This window comes from Zootermopsis nevadensis, unplaced genomic scaffold, assembly GCF_977971745.1.
Source record: "Zootermopsis nevadensis isolate Lab colony 2312 unplaced genomic scaffold, Znev_1.0 Znev_ptg000028l, whole genome shotgun sequence".
Taxonomy (NCBI): domain Eukaryota; kingdom Metazoa; phylum Arthropoda; class Insecta; order Blattodea; family Termopsidae; genus Zootermopsis; species Zootermopsis nevadensis.
The window spans coordinates 4,111,829-4,132,746 of record NW_028259160.1 but is presented as its reverse complement, the minus strand read 5'-3'; the positions used below and the strand labels follow the sequence as shown (position 1 = coordinate 4,132,746).

Sequence of the window (20,918 nt, the reverse complement as noted above, 5' to 3'; positions counted from 1 at the left end):
ATAAATACCAGTTATTTAAGAAATAGATTATCATTTTTATGTGATTGACATTAAGTTAATTAACAGGGCGTTGCATATTCGTTCACTGTTCTCATTATGAGCATGTAAAACCGAGTCCTTTATATCCAGTTTTCTTCAGCTCTTATTTTGTCTATTTCTTCTCACAATATATTTAAAACATCCAAGATTTTTAAATTGTTTAGTTCCTTACATATCTCTTTATCTGTGACTTCAAATTTTTCCGTCTCTTCTTTTCTGTAATGGTACCAATTTTTAATCTTAATTACTTTCCTTATACTTTGCCAAGTTTGGTTAAAAATTCTTTTATTCTTTATTTTAGTTTAGTGAATTATAAAAACAGATAAATTATATCCTTGCATGAAACAGATATAATCAGTGTAAGACTTGAGGTTCTCACAGAGGTGAGTATGAAGATTTCCGTCTTTTGGGTTGTTGCGCTGTGTAGTCTGGTCGAGGTTAACCAACGTTTCAGAGGTCATACTGCCTCCGTCATCAGGGCGATGAATATGAATATTCATCGCCCTGATGACGGAGGCAGTATGACCTCTGAAACGTTGGTTAACATCGACCAGACTACACAGCGCAATAACCCAGAAGACGGAAATATTCATACTAAGAATCGCCCTGATTACGGAGGCAGTATGACCTCTGAAACGTTGGTTAACATCGACCAGACTACACAGCGCAACAACCCAGAAGACGGAAATCTAGATGTAAACAGATTAATAAGTGTTGGTGTTGGTCTTTTGGGTTGTAATCTCATGTGAACTTTTAGGTGGGTAACTTTGTTTCTCAAGAACATAAGGTTTGAAGCTGAAGGAAGTATGTTCTGCCAGTATGTTGGTGTCTACCTACAAGCCCACATGGCATTACAACCTGGAAGTCCAGCATCAGTATCTTGACTGTTGTGAGAACCTCAGATTTCATACAGATTAATACCTTTAATAACAGATATGACTTCTTGTAGTTTATCCAAGATAGACATTTTTTAACATAATAGGTAAGTGAAGTTGTTATTTACAGTAAAACTGCATCTTGTTGAGAAAATTATTTTCTCGTGTTGGCTACCTCAAGGAATCAGTTATATAAGAATGGGAATATTTCACACAAAGCAAAGATATGATAATATTGTGAATATGAATATATAAAGAGAAACTTCTAGATTAATTTTTAACAGAATGTATGCACATGTTTTAGAACAGGCCATTGACTCTTATGTTAGATTAGTAGGATGAATGGCCCTTTCCTCTGTAGCTCATCTTTGATGGTCCAGAATAAGGCAAATTATCACCCTTCTTTCAGTGATCAGTTGAGTACAGTATTGATACAATACGTTGGTAACTACACAGTGTCACAACACGATATACCACAATCAACAGCCAACAGGAATGATTTTGTTCAGAATCACACAAACGGTATCCTAAATCCAGACCAAGAATTTCTGTAAAACTAACAAATGTTCCAAATGGGAGTTGAGAGTTTTAAAAAAATTCCTTATTTACCATACATAGAAATGTGGAGTGATTTGAGAGTCATATGCTCATATGTGATCATGTAATCACAGTGTACACACGTTTTCAACCAGGGACTTTTGAAGTACATTCTCGCAATGATGTCAGCTATTGCGATTCAGTGCATGAACAACTATATACAGTTTAATTGTAATATTCATTAATTCTGGTTGTCTGGGCACAGCTGAAGTGCATATTCTATGACAGGCCATTTGTATTAGTTATTATTGATGCATATTAAATATAAAGATTTGTAATTGTTCTCCAACTGTATTCCCTACCACATTCCATGTTTTTGTTTCGTTTACCAGTGTGCTTAACAATGACATTTATGTCACTCAAAATAATAGTGACAATATAATTAAATTTTAGACAAGAAGCTTTTATGGTACTCTATGATATCTTGGTCAGTATTAACACTGTATTTCCTTTTTGCAGGCACAATGATGGAGATGGAAGGAGGTTGGCGAGATGAATTTATGAATGATTCAGTGTTCCCTAAGCTCACAATGCCTAGCAATGGTGATGACAGTTCCAGCAATTACCATTGCAATCAGTGTGGGAGACAATACCAGCACAAGAAAACACTTCGACGCCACATGCTTTATGACTGTGAAACCAAACCGAGATTTTCATGTTCCATGTGTGGCCTCAGAGTTCGTCGGAGATACAATCTCATAAAACATCTAATGGTAGTACATTGTGTTCAGAAAGAGCGGGCTGAGTGTAGTGTACCATTATTGTTTTGCACGAAGGAAAAGCTCACTCACAGTTAAAAATTCTACTAATAATAAGAGAAATAATTATATTCTTAAAACAGGAGCCTGAGTCACTGTTAATCAGATGAATATAAAAAATTAAAACATGTAATTTTAGTGTTTTTACAAACTTAATTTTATTGTATCTTTTTTGCTGTTCTAGTTGAGGATTGTGTTACCTTCATTTACATTCTCATGCTCTTCCATTATCTTTATCTGTACCTGAATAAATATTCTTACTGTTATTTAAAAATGGAAATGTCAGCTGAATGGGAACATTACACATCATTTTTAACTGCAGTAATTTTCTTTAATCTATGTTTATGTATCTGTGGTATCCATGATTTTAAGCACATTTGACAGTTGAACCATTTACATGCATTTTTAAATAGGAACTCTGAAGAAATATGGTCTCAAACATTTTTTGTATATTATTGTATATAAATACTTTTATGAGTTAAAAATTGCCCTTGATCACATCTGTGTCAGTGTCCTCAGAATTCCATTATGTAAATGAAACAAGAAGCAGAGGATTTTCAATTGGGAATAGCTTAGACTTCTTCATTGACTGTGATTTAAGGTATGAAATTCTAAAAGTTATAAGATTGACTTCCTCCCTGTCATTAGGTTAAACACAAGAACAAGTTATTATTCCATAGGGCTTATTAGATGAAACCAATTTTCAGCCTTGAAGAATGAGACAGTATGTTTCTCGAGAATGCTGGATCTTCCTAGGAGTCCACATGATGTTGCAAGCCAGAAGATGAACATCAGGATCTTCACACCATGAAATCCTCAGATCTCTAATAATTAACTCACTTTCTAATGCTACAGAATCTTCTCTGATTTTAATTTCTCATTTCCTCTGTGCATGCCACACATCCTGCCCATCAGATCATTCTTGATTTTATTTTCCTGTGTTATGCCAAGTGTGAAAATTCTGAAGCTCCTTCTTATTTAATGTTCTTCATATATTCTCTACACTTTGTGCTAAATACCTTTAATTTGTGTTCTTCCCTCAAAGAGAAAGTAGTGTAATAGACCATGTTTTTGGTGACTCATATAAAACAACACATAAATTAGAGTTTTATGTACTTTAATGTTTAAGGTTTTAATAGAATGTGATAAGATAACAGTTTGTGCTAAACGGTAGTAAGCATATCATGAATTTAATCACATCTTTAGTTTTCCTGTGAATATTATTTTCATTTGTTTCATTGTGTAAGCTGTGGAAGTAATTCAACAATCCAAGCTGTGTCTCTGTTAACATTATTAACCTTTATCATAAGAGATCAAGCAATTTATGTTATGGGGTTGCTGTCTGAGTTTTCACTTCAGGGTTTAAGAGTTAAATGATATTGCTGTGATGGATAGTCAGCTGAACTGTGTGTATACCACGACACATGACTGAGGAATGTTAATGATTAATATAGTGTGAATTGAAGCTGTCAAGAGATACTTCTAACATCATAATGCAAAGCATATTGTGTCAATTTACACAGTTGTATCCCAAAACATTTTGGATTTGTTATTTGCTCTTTAATACCACTTCTTAATTACAGAATTAGAGAATGGTGCATCTCTGTGATGCAAAGTAACTTCATATAGTCAGAATTACTGCAAGAAGGATCAGATCCTTATGACAGTAACCAATTTATCAATTATGCAAGCATTGTACTCTATGACACCATTTATACAGCCTGGATATATACTAACTTCATTTTTCCTTCTTTCAGATGGAGAAATGGAGAACAGTTGGAGAACTGAGTTATCAAGTGATGATACAGTAGCACTTCAGATTGAAATGCCAAATTACAGTGATGTTAAATCCAATAATTTCCATTGTGGTCGTTGTGGAAAACAATACTTGCGTAAAAGAACTCTTCAGCGTCACATGCGTTATGATTGTGGAACTGAACCAAGGTTTCCTTGTTTTATATGTGGGCTAAGATTTCGTCGGAGATATGCTCTCACTAGCCACTTGGTGGCAGTGCACGGTGTTCAGAGAGATGAAGTGGAGTATAGTATGCTCTCACTGTTTGGTACAGATAAGGAATCAGCACCTTACTAAATCAGTCTGATATCCAAGTGTTGTTACAAAATTTGTAATCATTATTACTATACAGATTTATTTCGTTCATCACACAGACAGGTAACTTAATTAAATTTTTAAATAATAAATCTTAAACTTTCTTTTTAGCATAAATTGGTTATACATTGTTGCCTTTATAACTTTGGCTTCTTGTCGATTGCCTTTTTATTAATAAGTTGTGCATTATTATACTCCAGAACTGCAAATTATTTCAGTATCCTTTAACCAAACTTATTTTTATTATCACTGTAAACCTTTCTTAATTAATAATCTACTACTACATCAAGTGCTCAAAAGAAATATTTGAAAAGTAAAATAAGAGGAAAAAGGAAATTTTAGGATAGAACAAAAGAGAACTTTGGTATGGCAAGAACAATCAAAATCAAATCTTGTTAAATGTAATAGCACAAAATGCATGAGAAAAATGCTTTGGGTTTATGTGTGTCTGTCTTGTACACAGACATAGCTCTTGATAATGGTAATAAAATGTCGGTGATGCCAGTCAAAAGATTTGCTTCTTGCTAAATGTGAGATCAGTTAAATAAATATACTTAAAGTTTTCATGATCTGTTGCCTCAATCTTACTTAAATGTGTTGATTTTATAGTTTACATTTTATCAAAATAGCAGTATTGTTTTAAGCAGCTGGATAAGTTACATGAGTTTTCAGAAACTTTCGCTCCCTAATGACTTCTGAATACCTAAAATGAAGGTTGTAATTTAGTTGTCAAGTTAATGTGTTTATTCAGAGTTATATTAAGAGGAGATTAAACTTAAGGAATGCTTGCTAAAACTCAGTCATAATCTTTCATTTTCTTATATCCTAACTAAAAACTAAAATATAAAGAATTATAATTTTATCTGCTGCTTGTATGGGGATGAAATTTGGTTTATCACATTAAAGGAAGAGCATAGATTAAAGATTTTCAGAACAGGGTGGTCAGGAGAATATTAGAACTATAAGAGGGAACTAACAGGACACTGGAGAGAAGTGCATAACAAGAAGCTCTATAGTTTGTACTTTTCATCAATTACCATATTAATAAGTTTTTCAAATCTAGAGGTATGATATAGGCAGGGCATGTGTCATTTTTGGAAGAGAGAGATGAGACATGTGGACTTTTTTTTAAAACATCTCAAGGGAGGCCTAGGTGCAGATGGGAGGATAATATTATGGTCAATCTTAAAGCAATAAGATATGAAATGTGAACTGGATTATTTTTGAGTCTGAGTAGGGACCAGTTGTGAGCTCTTGTGAACACAGTAATGGACCATCTGGTTTCTTAATCCTTTTATTATTACGTCTTAATCATGAGTATATGCTAATAATGTCAGGTTGGTTTTTGCCATTTTGCATCATATTAGTAGACAGCCAGAATTTCATACAATTTTCAACATTTTGATAGTGTACTATAAGTAAAATGTATAGGTTTTTAAACAGCTGTCTTTCTTATTTTTTAATTTAAATGTTTTTATCTGAGTAGCAGTACCATCTGACAAGATAATACACTTTAATGATTATAAACACTTATAAGAAAATAATATTGAAATAAATTTTGAAAATGCAAAAACTTTACTTTCTAAAATCTTCCATTGTGTGTTGACACATTTTTGCTAAGCAGATTCAAACATGAGGGCTCATGACCATGTTTGTCATTGTGTTTGTATGTTGTTGTTTTTTTGTAGTTATTGCCTGTATGTGTCAGCAACAGTTACTTAATCAGTAGCCTTTTACGCTGGAAATCAGACAAATTTTCAGATAAACTTGCAATGTCTTACTCCGTCTTGTGAGAGTAACAGCAACTGAAAATTAATAATTATCCAGCTTATTGATCTGTTTCTCTGCATAACTGCTATGAGGACAGATTCTGATTGTCTAAATTGTTAGATATAGCCTCAAAGTTTTGCACTGTTGCCTTGTTAGTAATTCTTGACATATAAATAGCTTCTATACAACATTTTTAGATAGCCGTAAGTATCATGATGTTTATGCCAAGTTTAATGAAAATCTTTGAATATATTGAAAGTTGTAGGGTAGTACAAACATGATGATAATATATGCCTGTCTTTAAAATGCTTAATGTCCATATTGTAGTATTTATTATGAATGCGCATAATCAGTGCTTTGTATTTGAGGAAGAGAGTGACAGTAGTATAGTCTTTGAAGTGCTCTAATTTTAAAAATAAAAGAATTCCTGGATTTGCATAACTAGACATTTTACTAACATTTGTACCAACTAGAAATATCTCCATGATCTTTTGTTCATCTTGTCCTTCCGAGTAGTTTTCTTCCATAGTGGTCAGAACAGCAGTGTTGTGAATTAAACTGTTTATAGAAAGTGAGGTTATATACAGTCATGTGGCAATGTATGCTGTACATAATTTTGTGTCACAATTTACTCCTATTTAAAGATGTGAAATTAAGAAAGAAGTGGGTAAGATTGTTTGGCATAGTTCTGGACAACTTTATAAATAAATAAACAAATAAGAGTTTTAGACTCTCAAGAGTTCTTTTGAACTTCCCAATGAAGGAGGAGGATATAGTGCCTTTACAAGAGTTGTAGGAAGATATGGTAAGATTATAGTATATTAGTGGCAGTGGTAAAGATCAATTCCAGAACCTTTTGAGTACCAATTTCTCATGAAAATCATAGAAGTTGATTTTGTGTGATTTTACCTAGAAGAATTATTATATGGAAATGAAGTGATTTTGCAAATAGAACTTCACATAGTAAGATGAAACTTATAAATATTGCATTAATTTTGTGTCTTTTTATGTGCTCATAGTAATTGCCATAAAAATTATGTACCAAAGAACTACTACTGGTATATTATTCTGCAGAAAGTATGAAGCTTTGACAGTGGTGTTCCTTATATCCTGTAGGAATTGTTTCTAGTCATATAAAAGCAATTTCTGAAGGAGCAGTAAAATTGTTTAAATGTTATGTATATTTTTAAGTAATGTAATAAAGAGATAAATGTGATAAATAATACTTGCTATAGAAGAAGTTTTATATCAGTAAATTACTACATATAAGTAGCCCTTGTCATACAGACATTGTCTGTATGGAATGGAAAATTATGTTTGAATGTGTATCATGTAACTCCAGAAAACAGTGTAGGTATACATATTCTAGCATAATGCAGTTGTATTCTATTAATTTACAGCATCGTACTTAATGTGTTTTCTTGACCAGATGTATATTTCTCTGTACTACAACAGTAATACATTTTCATTTTAGGTTTCATTCAAATGCTACAAGGGGATGGAAGTGGAGAACCATGGGATGCTGTTATGGGGGGTAAAGTAATGGACAGTAGAAGACCTGAACATGGAGAAGATCTCAACCGATGCCCTGGTTGCTACAAACTGTACTCCAGCAAGGGTGCTCTCCGGCGACATGAACGCTATGAATGTGGAGTGGAACCTCGTTTTAAGTGTGATTTATGTAGTCGCCGTTTCACACATAACTTTAATTTGAAAAGTCATCTCTTTTGGCATGTGAAACGTTCCAGTGTAGAATAGATATACAGGTAGAGAGATGAGTAAGACTACTGACTTACATAAATTGTTTTGGAGTAGATATTCTTAACATTATTCTAATTGTAGCCCGGCAAATTCCCCACATTTTTATTTTTAAATAAACGTTCAAGATACTAACAATCACCTCTTTTTTAAATCTTAGGCTCTTCAGATACAACTGTAGCTTATGTCTTTATAAAGGAATGTTACAAAGTGTTCATTTTTATGCGTAGTATGAGGTGCCTAATTGACATATCATAAATGGCTGAGAAGCTTTTAGACATTTGACTCATTTAAGTCTCAATAATCACTATAAACTCAGTTTAATGCTTGCAAACCCATACTATGCCATTGTATTTGCCCTATTTCTGTATGTGGAAGATTAAAATACTGGAAATACTTACATGAATCTTATTTCCATTGGATGTTTTATTGCTTATTTCTGTGCTGAATGGTGAAGATAAAGGACTTGTATTGTTGTCTCCCATTGTTCTGTAGTGCAAGGAAGAAGACAATATGAGCATTGTTTTATGATTTTGGCTTTAATTGATGAATATTGCTTCTAGGATCATGTTGTTAGTCTTCAGATCTTATTCTGTCTTTGGATAAGGCCATCAACACTTTTATTTGAATGCTGGGCATTTAAAGTCCGTCTTTGTCCGGCATACAATTTTAATGAAGGATTTAGAATTGATATTTGATTGATAAAATTAAATCTGTTGAAGACAGTACAAAATACCTTTTCATACATAATGACCCATTAGGTGGCATCAGCATTCAGAAAACAGCCCTGACCTTGTGGCATGAAGTCACACCAAACCAAGATAGGTCTACCATAGTCTTAGTGTGATTTTACATTGAGGCCAGGAAATAATTAAATATCTGCCCTACTATCTCAGAACATGTATTTGTCTACAGCAGTATATTTCCTTTATTTCAGACTTCATCCAAATACTACAAGGTGGAACAAATAGAGTATTTTCAGACACCTTCCTGGCTACCCAAAGAATAGGAACTGACCAGGGAAAACCTCTTAATCAATGTTCATGCTGTCACAAGGTGTACTCCGTAAGGAGCGCACTTCTCCGACACGAACGTTATGAATGTGGGGTTGAACGTCGCTTCAAGTGTCACATCTGTTATCATCTTTTCCGCCACAAGCATCATCTGAGATACCATCTTAATTCACATGCTAAACATAATGAAGGTCAAAATATACAGTGAGAATGCAGATGTCTACATCCATTATGAAAGAAAGTTACATGAGTGTAAATTTAAAGTGAGATTTTAGTGATGTGATTTGACATCATATAAAATGTCATTTTATTGTGCACAGCTGATTTGATTTGAATTCTAAAAATTGTGTTTCAGACAACAGGTTACTTTCAGTGTGAATTATTGTAGTGCATGGTAGAAAAAATATGTGTTACCCTCAAACAACTCTATATATTCAGATTCATTAAGGTAGCCAACACAATAAAATAGGATTTTAATAACTGTAAATCTGTTTATCATACATTTTGTTTATTAGAACTGGTAAGACAACCTTAATTCTTTGCTGTACTCATGTAATGCACTATATCTGTGACATACATCTCATCTGTACACAACAGTCATGTTGGGCATTATTGATTGTGTGTAGTATAGCTATTTATGGTAATGGGCTTCAAACCCAACTTCTGTTGATTGGTATTATTTTACTGATATTTGTATTTATTTATTTTATATCTTTGAATCAAAGGCTCCATAATTTCACCTAATCCCTGCCTCTAACATCAAACCTGAAAAATGGAAGAGGCTGAGATTTTTATTTATTTAAAATAAGTAACCTGGTATTATAAATGCTTAATGTGTACAGACACTCACCGCTTCACACTTTATTTCCATCATACATCACAAAATACTGGTAAGTAGCTGTATGTAAATCTTGGCCCTGAGAACAGTTATCCTACCAAGATTTTTATGGTTTTATTCTGTTCCTCCCAGAAAATGTTGGAATGTAACCTTAAAATAGATCATAGTCACTTATTTCCATATCCTCTCCATCTTTCACATTAAACATATCATTACTCACTTTGTGGTTTATGCTGTTGAGAAGATATTGTTAAATAAACCAACAAAGAACTTTTCTGTCCTGTTCATATTCATTGCATCTTTCTGGTAAGTGGTCTGAATGTATTATCTCATCTTCAGTGAGACCACATTTTACTTATTGTATTGAGAAGAAGACATTCCTGTTTGTTTACTTTGTTACAAATACATAATTGTTTTATTTCAGAATTCAGTTGCATGCTGCAAGGTGAGAAGAAGGATGCATGGAATACTGCATTAATTTCCGAGATGATCAGCAGAGATCCTCAACGTCGAAGAAGTATTAATCGGTGTTCTGTCTGTCATAAGACATACTCAACCAAAGGTGCTCTACAACGACATGTACGTTATGAGTGTGGAGTTGAACCACAGTTTAGATGTCACCTATGTAGTCGCCGCTTCTGTCACAACTATCACCTCAAAACTCATCTCATATTGCATAAGGGGCATTCAGGTTCCCAGTAAAATAATAAACAGTTTTACAGATTTTATTAACCTCTTCATACTCTGATCGTGTAATTGTATGGGCTATGCATTTTTCTTCACATCATAACATCCAGAAGTTTAAATTCCATGCTACTGAAACTACAGTTTTGTGTCTGTAACCTGAGTTAGTTTTCTGGTGTTTATTCCTGTCAAAAAAAGGCACCACAAGCCGAAGAAGAAGAGGGCATGAAGAACTAATTAATATTTATTATGTCTTCACTGTTTCTTTATTTTTCCAGAAATTATTACTCTGTAAAAAATATACTTTTTTATTATTAATTGGGTCTCACAGGAATAAAATGTTCTTTTACGTAATCCGAACTATTGAGTTTTTTAAAACAGAAATTTGTTTACCTCCCTTGTTTTTTTTCTCCACATGTTACTTTTCTCATTGGTTTTATTTTAATACTGACTGTAACAGTAATAGTATGCAAATGTCATTTGGTTACATTTCACAATCTGCTGTTGTTTTATTGTGAAGGGTTGGTGGTGTTAAACTTTCAAACTGGAGGACCATCATATCTGGAGCCCAACTCTTCCCTCAGCAACCTGTATATGTGTCATACCATAGTCATATAAGGTGCTTGTAACACGGCTATGTTTATGTTATTAGAATATTAAGGCGTAAGTTCATGCAAAAATTATATATAGTAATATTTTAAAAAACATTTGCAGGTGCTGTACCTTAATTAATAAAGTATATCACATAAACAAGCCTAGGGTAACCTGTTTTTCTCTTTTATTACCTTTATCTCAAGCCCAATATTCCTGGAAATCTCAAAGCTATGTACAGATTGTAGTAGTAACAATAACATTTATATTTATTGTGTGTTATGATTTCATTTAGTACAGGAAACTAAAGTTATAATAAATATTTTGAATTTATTATTTTGGGCAGAACATCAATGATAAACTTGGCATTGCTTCTTTGTCCCCAAGTAAGGATGTTTATAATTTGTTTATTTTTATTAAATTATACTTTTGGCCCTTCTGGGCCACATGTAACCTACATATTGCTGCACAAAAATGTTAGTAATTTCTTTAAAACTTATTTGGAGACAAATGAGGAACCTACAAAACATGTAAATGTGAAGTGCAGTCATTTGTGTTCATGACTTCATAAAGAAATGCGTCATGAAGCCTGAAGTGTAATAGCCCCTCTGCACCTAGTGCATTTAAGTTATTAGTCTCGTAGCATCAGGATACAGCGAATTTTATGAGTGTAGCATAGGGTTTAGGTGTAAGTTAGATATTGTATTTACACATTATTTATAAATTTTTTGCATCTTTTTGTTTTCAAATATGCCGAAGTTTGATCATATCCATTTTACAAGGACTTACCAGTGTTTTCTCCATTTGTACATCTTTGGAATCTTCAGTAAGTATAGCTTATGTTGTGGTACACTTGTTCTACCTTGTATTGAATAAAACATACCACTTTAACATAGCCAGACATGTATGTTTCAGCACTAAATACATGAAGAATAGTCCTTAAGAAAGTAATAGTTACTCAGGTAATCAAAGTGCCCCACCTTTTATGCAACCTGAAGGTTCATTACTGTGTTCATGAGAGACTACCACTTGTGAGTCTGAGCAAGAATAATCCAGTTATTTATTTAAAATACATTTTTATATTATCTTCCCATATATGCATTTTGTCTCCCAGCAGGTCTCTTCCCTTTTGGTTTTCTGCCCAAAATTTCGAATGTATTTTGCCATAATAATATTTGGTAAAGAGCCTTCTGTATTCGAAGTAGTAAAGATTATTTTGTGCTACAAACATACCCATACTCTGATGATGGAGGCAGTAAGTTTCTCTGACTTGTCAGTCAGTATATACCAGATTAAATGGTGCAAAATTCCAGAAGGTAACCACATTTGTATTCACAATCCTTTAAGGAATTATCATACATCCCCATCCATTACTGAGATCTTCCCATACCCCATATATGTTTTTATAGTGTGGTGCTTTAGCATTAGAGTAACTGTAGTTCTGTATGTAGAAAGCTAGTAGAAAATTTTAATATAAAAAATGTCCATTGACTTCAGAACACTAGTGAAGCCTATAACATTTTGTAATAATGTAAATTTTAAGATGGTTTTACGTTTCCTGTGGCATGAAAGATGTGTACTAGCGCATCGCATTATCTGTAATATGTATTCTTTATTGTAAGACACTTGTATGCTTTGTTTCATAGGTAGTAGATTCAGAGGTGTTATTGGGGTAAATCCACGACTTCTTCTACCAGGAGTACGGGCAGTATCTGCTGTTAAGAACATGATATCAAAGCGACACCATTCAAATGACATTAATGAACTTCTGTCTGGAGGAACAGGAAATGGACCTCCATTCCCTTGTCGCCAATGTGGACGTCTGTACTCCCACAAATGTAACCTCATGCGTCACTTGCGTCTGGAGTGTGGTGTTCACCCGCAATATGCCTGTGGTAAGTGTGGTAAGATGTTTAAGCACCAACATCACTTGCGAGACCACCAGCGCACACAAATGCATCTTGAGATGCAACAGAAATCCTTATCGTGATGGCAGGTAAAGTAACACTGCTGAGAACAGTATTGAGTTTTCACCGCTTTGATGTATTCATATAGGCTCTGGAAGAAGTACGTTAGATATGAAATTTGAAGCTTTTATGATGGTAAAAATTTGGTTTGTGATTTTGTAGGTTATAATGCTGCGTAGTTTTATAGGTGGTTACCAACATTCAAAGTATCCTGTCACCTCCATCTTCAGGGTTGGAAGTAGAAGGTGCAAATTGTGTTGTGTACATTCTTACATACATCTTCGTACATGTTTAATATGTTTACTGACTGTAATAATAATCAACTAAATTTGAAAATCTTGAGAGTTTTTAGTAATAAATAGTGCCAAAATGGAAGGAACAAATGTAGGAAATGATTTAACCTTTATAGTACTGCAAGAAGGGGTTAAAACCCCTTAGTATAGTACTGTCAGCCAGACTTTAACTCCAGAGCGAATATTTTAGTGGTATAGAAGTGCGACTTATGGCCAGCTGGACAATGTGTGTGCTATAACACATGGATAATATAGCTTAAAAAAGGTGTTTAGTCTTGAAAATGTAAACAAATTAATTTATCTGTATTTTCTGGTGTAAAATGAGGGCTGTTTCTTATAGTACAGAAAGAAGTACTTGAACTATCAATTGTTTATGAATCATTGATCCTTTACTGCAAAATTTCAATTTTCTCTATTTTGATATTAGTTCACTTTGTTTAAATTCACTTTGTACATTACATTCTTTGTCTTAAACGTGGCAGAGAATATTTTATTTATACTTTCATCCTGTGGTAATAAGGTATTAAAATCACCGTACTACAGGGCTACTGACCTGACTCAACTGTGGAGTCTTAATTGTTTGGTAGCATGCTAGTGCAGTGCACAGCCAGCCGGGCTGCTTGCAGTGTGTGGTATATTATTGATAAAAGTTAATACACACTACTGCATTAGACACAGCAAAGGATTCATGACTGCACATACTTAATTGGTTGATGGTGATGATGATGTTTTTCTGTCTATTTAGTACTTTGGTTGGCGGGGTAAGTATTTTACCTCAGTACCAGTAGTGAATGCTCTGGTCTCGCTAGTAGTGTGCCGCCAGACCAATGAAATTGATGACATATAAAAGATATGTTTTACTATATAACACAACAGTTGCATATTATCATCATCAGAATACTTAAGCATTGTGGCATGTTTGTAGGGGGAATTTAATAATATTTAATTTTTGCATGACCTGACTTTTATACCAGGATTTGCCAATAATCATTATCTCTCACAGTGCCAATTGTTAAATTAATAACTCATCTAGTCACAATTTTTTAATACAAAATAATGTCCTACTAATATTCAGCATCCTGTTATTTAATGTGAACATTGCTATTTTTTACTAAGCCAATCTTCTTCTTCACATGACTGAAATACATAGGTTACTTCAAAAGTCATGGCAACTAATTTTTGGGGAGCAAACACGTAATATTGAAGAAAGTTCAAAATATACATATGATAGGGCATGATATACTCCTCTGATCAGGTAGATGTGAAAGAGTGCAGGTATAGTAGTCAAGAAAAAAGGCACATTACGGAATGACCGGTTTTTCTTCATTCTTTAATCCTCGAAAAATTCAACTGTGATTAAAAAATTCAATGTGAGTTAAATCAGAATTCTTACATTAAGACTAGCAATCTTCAAAGTAGTCTCCGAGTGTATCAAGTACTCGCTGCCAACGACGAGGAAGACGGAGAATACCATCAGCTTCACCATCTCCAAATTTTGCCATCTCGCGTCGAACTGTGTTGGACATGTCCTCTCGTGTACGCAAGCGTTTCCCTCGCAATGGCTGTTTCAATTTGGGTATCAACTCATAGTCACATGGCGAAAGGTCAGGTGAATATGGAGGATGGTCACAATTGCATTTTTCGAGGATTAAAGAACGAAAAAAAAGGTCATTCCGTAATGTGCCTTTTTTTTCTTGCCTACTACACCTACACCCATTTACACCTACCTGATCTGCCTATGCCAATCTGAGGAGTATATCGTGCCCTATCGTATGTATATTTTTAACTTTCTTCAATATAACGTGTTTGCCCCCAAAAATTGGCTACCATGACTTTTGAAGTAACCCTCATATAAACCAAAAACCATTGTAATGCAAAACAAATGCAAATGATACCTGAGCAGTTTATAGTTATTTAACTATTCAAGAAAGGTTATGTCATTATGAAAGTTGCAGGATCATTACCATAACTACATATCATGTTGATGGATCCTAGTGTCAGCCATTTAAACCTATTTATGTTAACCATTCAGATATAATTGTTCTATTGATGTCTCCGAAATAACAATATCGTGGCCAAGTGTTTGGCACTCCTGCTTTATATTCAGGTGGTCCTGATTTTAAAAATGTTCCCAGATCCTGCCTTATCTTTAAATCAGTGTGTTATCAGCAGAGGTCCAGCAAGTAATTTATGAACTGACTTTCTCTATGGATCAAGTCCTTCTTGAGAAGTTGATATTCTCTCAAATAATCAACAAACTTCCTCACCTTTCTTCAGATCCAAAGGTTCATTACTGTGTTCACTACAACCCACCACATCATTCCCTATCCTGATCCACGTTAGTATTATACTGTCATCTGTGATTACTTCCTCCAAGTTGTCTCTTTTTTTAAGTCTTTCCAAATAGTTCCATCTGTGCCAAAAAAACTGTTTTTCTGTTGTTGAATCAACTCTGCCCTAAAGAACATTTCTTTTTTTATACTTTTTGTATACTTATAAACTTAGCGTTACATTGAATGTGAATGGTAGTGATCCTGTAAGATATTACATATGTTTGTATCCGGAATGGAAAAGGTTGTCTTAGTCTGACTGAAAACTTGTCACATTTATTGTTGCTCAGTTTTTAATCTTGTGCTTTCACTCATTTGTCATCTACCGCTTTGTTTTGTGATTATTTACGAGGCTTTATAGGAAAATAGTTTAAAATAGGTTGAATGTGTTTAGAGTTCATATTGAGTTTTTATACAAGACATAATGTGACCTACATATGACTGTCATTTTATATCTGAGTCTGAATGTTTGAAAGCAAAGTTTTCCAGTACACATTGCGGTACATTGCAGTTAATTGACTGTGGAACTAATTTCCTGAGGAAATCTGTTCATATGAAGCTATTATTTCTAGAAAGATACTCAAAATATTTTGTTCATTATTGTTTCATTTTGTGAGAAATTTGAACATATCAGAGACAGTAATATTCTCATGTGTTGTGAAAATTGTAATTGGAGAATGAAGGAAGGATGTGGCAGATATTTGACTCTTTGGTCCTTGGGTTAATTAATTATGATATTTCAGCTTTCTAGGTTATGTATCATCAGGAAGGATGTGAAAAGAAGTGTTCTTGGCCTGTTTAAAGTACTTTCCATTCATTCACTTGAAGGTACTGAGGAAAACCACACATTGTCAGTATGATTAGCCGGTCTCCATGCTGAGATTTGATACTGAGAACTCATAAATACAAATCAAAGTTACTAACCACTCAACTTTGATGTTCAGTATTTGCCATCAGAATTTTAAAGTACCATAATTCTTAGTATGGTACCTATACTGTTATACGAAGAAAATAATTATGATACAAGCAAAATATTTTATGTTTGTAGTTGTGTTCTTAATTTCTGTCATCAAGTTTTTAGAGGTAATTTTACATAAGTTTTTTTTCTATATTCTTGGGACTAAAATTTTCTTTTAAGAAAGACAAATTTTTGTGTAATCTGTATTTCATTTTAGACTGGTTTTACTGCATGGGAGCACCAAATGATCCAATCTCTTCAAATTTTATGTTGGACATAAAAAAATTTTATTGTAGTTTGCTGATAACTGGGAATTGTGAAAACCAATATATTTGTAAAGTATGCTTTATTCATGATGGCTTCATTTCTTCATTGTCTCCACACAATTTTCATATAATTTATGATGCCATGTTCAGAATATTATTTCACATGTTTTATTATCACTTGTATTTTTTGTGTAATTTATATTTTTATTAGAAACAAGTATTTGTGTTGTGACATGTTCTACTTTCTAGACTTGGGCCAATGAAGGATCTATGAAATGTAAGAAAATTCTGTTCTATTCTGTGATTACAAAATATAGGTAAACTACTAGTATAGTGATAAAAGTGGTTGATTGTAATGTTATTTTATAGGCAACTATGCAGTGTGAAAAGTATTAAGATTACTGTATTGTGTGCTTCCTTGAACTTTGTCATCTTCTAAACCTCAGTCTGTGTTGCTAAAAATGGTTTACAGACTTTGTGATTATACAATATAGTGACATCTGAGGTGGGGAGATGGGAAGAGGTATGTAATTTTTTCTACCTTCATATAATACAGAGTTGCACTCGAGAGTTTGTTCTCTTACTTTAGAATACTTCTCCCATTTCTCCTTCTAGAAGGTATTACAATATAGAAAGAAGTTCTACTGTATAACATTTAAAAGTGGGTTCAGTTTAAGCTTCTTAGTGACCTCATAACAATAACTTAACCTAACCCATGTATATAAAGTGTTAATTAGTAAAGAGAAGTGAAATATTACTAGCCAGATTAGCTTAACCTTTCAGTGTGAGATTTGAGATTTGAGATTCTCATAGTTGTTCTTCTTTTTCATTGTCACACTATGTGGATTTATAAGTAGATACCAGTGTTATGGAGAAACACTCTCCATCTCCAGGGCTGGGATCTATCTGTGAGTCCAAATGGCATCATAACCCAGAAGAACAACATTTATCCCCATTGTATAAATTAGTCATATATTTAAAAACATTATCTTCATGACCTCTTTGTTTCCAGACACAGCCTCAGAGTCTCACAATCTCCATGTTTGAAAATTTTAAAATACAAAACGTGTTTTTTACTAGCTTTGTACTCATTAACATATTTCAGATGCCTAGCTTTAATTGTTCAAACTGAAAGCTAAATTATGTTTTTAGAGTAGCTGCCGTGCTATACAAATAATTACCTTAACAAAAGTTACATATTCTTCAAAGTCATGGCTGCACCTTAAATAGTTAATGTTGCTACTACCTCATAAGTTAACATGTCTACTATGTTGTCATTTTGATGGTAGAAAATTAGGTGGGGCCCCCAGTGACATTATGTTTACACTTCATTCCAAAAATATCCAATGGTTATTGCTGTAGTCATGAAGGGATAGACATTATGTTTTAGATTCAAAGAAATCATGTTATATCATTCTGTATATCGGGCTGAATAATTCGTTTTGCAGTGAACATCATGCATTTCCATTTGGTGAACTTTCTGCCATGAATGCGAAAAGAATTAAAGTAATCTTGGATCCACTTTTAAATGTATATGAAGATGTGCCAAATTTTAACTGAGTTTGTAAATGTATTCATATTAATAGTATTAATCAAATAATATTAATTCTGTATTCAGTGTTTTATATTTTTAATTTGTAAAAAGTGTGATATATTGTGGAAAACATGTTTTCCTGCATAATTTATGGATATTTAGTTAGTGTGAGGAGAAAGCTGAATTTTTAAATAATTACACAAGATACTAAATTCAGAAAAAGTAACTCCAACAACACAAAAAATTAAAGTGAAACATGCATGTCTTTGTTTCCAGATGTTTACTACCAGAGATTCTTTATACAGTTTTGAATAATACCTACCATGTGCCATAGATTCACTTACTGTTGTGATGACCTCCAGTTGAATGTTCTTCATGTTGAATTTAATGAAAATTAGCTTTTTATTTCAAAAGACATGCAGATTTACCAGACAAGTGTACACTATTTCTTTAATATTACAACTTAGTTTAGCCAGTGTTCCAGTAGTCGTGCAGATTGTTTTCATATCAGCGAAAGCAACAGTTTACTTTGTAGTCAGAATTGCTCAATCAGTAAAGATACTAGCTACAGGCTGGATTACCAGCGTAAAAAGTTGATTTGGTAATGGAGAAGTTTGGTGCCTTCTTTGGGGTACAGAATTTGTAAGTATTATTTATAGCCATCTTCTATTATTATTGTCATCCACTATCTGTAAGATATCAAAAACAATTTTACTGATTTGCCAGTTTCATACACTGTGTAGATTTTATGGACTGTCACTGAATGAAATTACAGTGGTCTACTACATATTGACAAGGAAAAAATTAAAATATCCTTTAATGGATACTGGGATACTGAGAACAACCCGTTCTTCAAGTGTCTGAGCACTGCGGGTCCCAACTTTACGTTGGCTCGATCTATAGACATTCGGTAGGACTCCTTGGACAAGGGATCGGCCCATCGCAAGGCCTCTACCTGCACACAGGACAGCACAACACAGAAAGACGCAGACAAACATCCATGGCTTGAGTGAGATTCGAACCCACGGTCCCAGCGACCAAGCGGCACAAGGCCCACGCCTCAGACCGCGCGGCCACTGCGGACCCCAAAATATCCTTTACATACTTTTATGATATGCTTGTCATTTTTTCAGTTTTCTCAAAAGTAACTAAAATATTTAATATATTCTTAAAGCATATTATCTTTAAAATTTCAGGATCATATATTGAAAAGCATTAAGTTGCTCCCACCTTAAATTTAGCGTGGTCGACTTCTTGTAACTTGTGGAATATGTAAGACTATGGCAACACACTTCTCAGTGTTTCAGTGACGTGTTCTTCATAAGGACAAGGTCAATGAAAAAGAGGGAAGAGTGTGGAATGGTAGTTTATCAAGTCTTCTCTTCATTTATTACTTAAGTGTATTTGGTGCAGTACATTTTAAACACTCCTAATATCATACATGACCGCCACGGTGGTCTAGTGGTTAGAACGCTGGCCTTGTAATCCTGGGGTCCCGGGTTCGAATTTATAACTTGTGTTGGGCAAGGCCGTGGTCTAGGCAACACGGAGTTTTCCTCCGGGGCTTTTCCGGTTTCTCCGTGGCATCCCAACAGTTACTCCATACGCCATACACACAGAAGAAGGCAATGGCAAACCACTTCTGTATCACCTGCCTAAAAAAACATATGAACAGGTCCCAGTCCGAGAAAAGGATGGAAGGATCCTGTTCATAATATGTCGCCAACCTCCTGTAAAGGAAACGGCGTAATAAAGAGGAATATCATACATAAAGATTTTCGTGAATACTGTTTTATGGCTTCACTATTTATTGAGAGGACTTACTGGTACCGATTTTCACTTGGGTACCCAAACATGTAGCCCTTGTCACTATTACTTTCATCATAATTAATAATACTGTTATTCTGTTTCACCTCATTATGTGCCAATTATAAAGTAAATGAAACATGTAATTGAATGTTTACAATTAAGCTAGTGTGTTTGAGGCTTATACGTCAATTTTGTTGTAAGCCTCTCAACAGAATCATTTAGATAGTAAGTGAAATTAGTATATTTTATGTTACAAATAAGGATTAGTAATCTGTAAAATTGTAATAGGATTTCTCAGGATACACAAATCTTTCATGTAAGTTTGATAACAAGTTTGTCATCTTTTCATTGTTTATGAACAAAATTCAGATTTAGGTTTCTTTCATGTCTTCTTCTGGTTATGTAAACTCTTCATGTTCTTTGTATAAATTGCAATAAAATTTATGTTTTAATGTCGTTTATGAAGTGTAAGTGCATATTTCACTGCATAACGTACTGGTGACATCTTCAGTTCCAATTTTCCTTTTCATCCCCTATGCTGTTTAGTCTTACTTCTTGAGATTTGATGTTTTCCTGCAGTTAGAGCCCAGATCTGATCTTCTGGGTTTGTCATCATTAGGTACCAGCATTATGGAGTAACACACAGCCTTCGTCTGCAGGCTAAAAGTGAGTACACCTAAGAAATGGAAAGATAATAGAAGAAGGATGGAAGGATTGAGTCAAAAGTC

The 20,918-nt window shown here is 33.8% G+C and overlaps 1 long non-coding RNA gene across 1 annotated transcript; it reads left to right on the top strand.

Annotated features, from left to right (window-relative positions):
- The first annotated feature begins 1,940 nt into the window (after window positions 1-1,940).
- Window positions 1,941-20,651, top strand: LOC147872322 (uncharacterized). Its single transcript, XR_015537328.1, has 2 exons — window positions 1,941-10,337; window positions 12,680-20,651. It is a non-coding gene; the product is annotated as an uncharacterized LOC147872322 (long non-coding RNA).
- Window positions 20,652-20,918: the final 267 nt, after the last annotated feature.